The 3,497-nt window shown below is 39.4% G+C and overlaps 1 protein-coding gene across 1 annotated transcript in view; it reads right to left on the bottom strand.

Moving 5' to 3' along the window:
* Positions 1-3,497, bottom strand: part of agmo (alkylglycerol monooxygenase) — a gene marked incomplete at its 5' end in the record, with an annotated part of 141,051 nt that overhangs the window by 13,359 nt on the left and 124,195 nt on the right.

Genomic DNA, 3,497 nt, shown 5'->3' with positions numbered 1-3,497 from the left:
TACATGCATGAGCATGCATCAAGTCATCTAGTACATGCATGAGCATGTATCAGATGGTCATCTAGTACATGCATGAGCATGCATCAGGTCATTGTTCTAGTACGTTTCAGCCAAGAATAAAATCACAAATGTCCCAAAGCTTTTAACAAACACAACTTATCACCAGCTTTGTGCTCTTCCCTAATCACTGCATCAGGGACACCGCTCTCATTTGCTTCATTAATTTGTCTCAAACCGGGCGTCAGTCTTTACTTCCTGACTCGATGTTGACCTGATGGTCACATCACCACCACGACTTGACTGTCTAAACATCCATAAACCTCGCACGGTAATACAGCAATCTGTAAATGACTCCCTCTGCAGATTGATTCTCACAGATGTTCTCAACATCTGCTCAATTACAGATGTCATTTAATATAGTCATTTTGCTGTGTAAAACCATCTGTTAGCAAAATATGCATTCCCTCCACCACACTGCTACTAATTCATGTTTAACAAGTTGTTTCATTTTAATCAACACGGTTTTGCTGTTTTAGGTAGAGTTAGTGCATTTTAACAAAGTAGATAAATTTGTAAACACAAGATATTACCTTTGACTTAAATCATTCTGTTTTCTCTCAGCCTCGTCTAAATAAATGCATTTTATAACCAAAGCTGAACCCTGGCGTCTCTAGAAAACAAGCTGTGGACGTGGAGGAGACGGATGCCAGGTGATAACAGCACCATCTGCTGCGGACCATTTGTCACTCCCACACGAGGCCTGCAGGCCGACAGGAACAAACTCAGCGGCTGATTCCAAACCTAATCAAAGCCCACAGAACGTCCGACCCATCACATTCATCATGCATCAGTCTTTGTCAGATCGAACTGCTACATTTGTCATTTGAAAGCACAAAAAGAGGCACGGGCGAAGAAAATGTTCAAACTATTTTATTGGTGTGACAAAAGGGAAACGGACTGTTCACGCTGTGCAACATTCAGAAGGTAATTCAACAGGTGAGGATGAGCCGTGCTCGTTAGAGGAGGCATGAGGTTGTTAGTGTTGTGGCTGATCAGTGCGTTTATAATGCAGCAGCATTAATCCAAGTCAGGGTTTAAAAAGAACACTTCCACAAATGAAAATGATCCGAATACATTCCTCATGTGCTAAAACCTGTAACCTTACGTGGTTTGGGTTAACAGCTCATTTACACAAACATCCAACTCTTAAAGCGGTTTAAATGTTAAAGCAGAAGCTGAACATGTTCTGTTCTCTAGAAGCTAATATACTAATATAAAGCACACGAAGCCAAGGCACCAGGAAATGTCTCGTGTGATTAAAAACGGATTATTTCACAACGATTCAAATCAAAACGTCTCCAGTTTCCACTCCCCCGCCGTCTCGCTGTGTCGTCTCAGTTGTCTTTCTTCTTGATGGTGAGGAGCCGTGAGAAGGTCTGCAGAGCCCAGAACAGCAGAGAGAGGGAGACAAAGGCCTAAAAACACACCAACAGAGACCAGTTACCCAACAAAACACACCAGCAGAGACCAGTTACCCAACAAAACACACCAGCAGAGACCAGTTACCCAACAAAACACACCAACAGAGACCAGTAACCCAACAAAACACACCAGCAGAGACCAGTCAGCGAACACTGAAGCTGCTTAAAGCTTTGCTGAAGAAGCAAAGAGTTTCAGTAAAACACAAAATCCTCTCCGTTCAGAGAAAAGTGACAAAGAAGCTGCAAATCTGCTCAAACCAGGAAGTGAATTTATAAAACGGTCATTAATAAATCCAACATTTTTCAGACTTTCAAAAAAAATTTTTTGACTTTGTAGTCATTATTAAACTTAAAATGTTGTTAATGAGTATAAAAATATATTAATAAGAACACTGATCTGCTAAAGTGAAGTTTGTTGATCAGATCTTCAGAGCTGGTTAATTTCTCTGTATTTTAAAAATGTAAACTTTTTCAGGTGGAAATTTTCAGAATTATTATTTTTATTATTAATTTTAGAAACTTTATGATTCATTTTTCTTGTATTTTCTGTATTTGTCACTAAAATGCAATCTGGTTTGATTTGTTGTGAATAATTTGTTTTAGCTGTAATTTAGATTGACAAAAATATTTTTAATACTGAGAAGAAAAGAAAAAACTTCGATTTAATTATAAAAGTGATATTAAGTAAAACTTTGGTTTTAAATTTTATAAATCATAATTTTTTTCTTAAACATTTGATACACGAAAAGTAAAAACTATTTTTTATTCATCAGGTTATCTTCTAAGTAGTTAAAAAATGTGTACTCAATAAACAAAAAAAATCCTGAATTCTGAGTAATATTCACTTTTAGAGAGTTTGAACCAATTAAATCATTTTAGCGTTACTAACTTTTTAATTTATGACCCTGAATAAAAAAGATCTACATCTTTACATTAGCAGCAGCCACTGGAAGTTCATTTTATTTATGCAGAAAGTAAATATTTTATCTCTTAAATATCCAGATAAAAGGACAGATGAGAGTGGTACGGCTTCTAACACTTTAAATAATGTTGGTCTTAACTGATTTCACATGAAACATTGTGCTTGCATTTAAAACTGCTACTTAACTATTTACTAATGTTACGGATCCACTTAAATATTAAATAAAATGTTTACTTGGAATAAAACTGCACAGCTTCAGATTAGAAGATGACAGCAGTAATTTGAGAATAACTCGGCTCATTTTGTCCAACAGGTTTAGCAACATTTAAACCCTGAAAGTCAAAGCTGGGCTGATAAAGATTTAAAAATAAAGGAGGAGGGCTGGATCTTATTTTAAGACGAGTCTAAATGTGAGAAAACAATCAGACGTGCGAAACGTCGCTGCTCTCAGGAACCGGGCTCAGAGGTTAAGGAGCACGTCCCGTCCCCCGACGCTCTCACGACCAGGTCACAGGGGGCACAACCGTAGGGGACCTTGCTATTCAAGGAAAAATATGTGTGGAGGGGTGGGTTCACCAGAAACACCCCCGCCTCCACCCCCACCTCCACCCCCTTGCTGTATTCCAGCCCATAAACTGCATCCGACATTTGAACCAAAAGCAAAACGTTGTCCATCCCAGACAGAACGGCCCGACGTGTTCCCTCGTCCTGCAGCTGAAGTTTCTGATCGCTGAGTTTTCTACCTGACGTCCTGCGACAGAGGACAAATGACCAGAGACACGGAGGACGCCAAGACATTAAGAACATGCAGCAGATTCTTTCAGTGGCTCCGACTTTAAATCTGGTTTCCCTGCCACTCTGCAGGCACAGAGGAGTCGATGTGAAGCTTGAAGTTTTAAACAAGATTAGAAAGATTATATATTAGGATTATGAAGTGTGGAGGTTCTGCTCAGAGGGACGAGGATGGAGAAGATCAGGGATGAGATCATCAGACACCCAGCACAGGTTGGACAACTGGGAGATAAAGTTAGAGAGGACACACTGAGATGGTTTGGACATGTCCAGAGGAGGGACAGTGGTTTGGACATGTCCAG

Source organism: Nematolebias whitei, chromosome 5 (assembly GCF_014905685.2).
Source record: "Nematolebias whitei isolate Nwh7 chromosome 5, NemWhi1, whole genome shotgun sequence".
In the NCBI taxonomy this organism is placed as follows: domain Eukaryota; kingdom Metazoa; phylum Chordata; class Actinopteri; order Cyprinodontiformes; family Rivulidae; genus Nematolebias; species Nematolebias whitei.
Note: the sequence above shows the minus strand (reverse complement) of the source record. Positions and strands in the feature narration are given on the sequence as shown.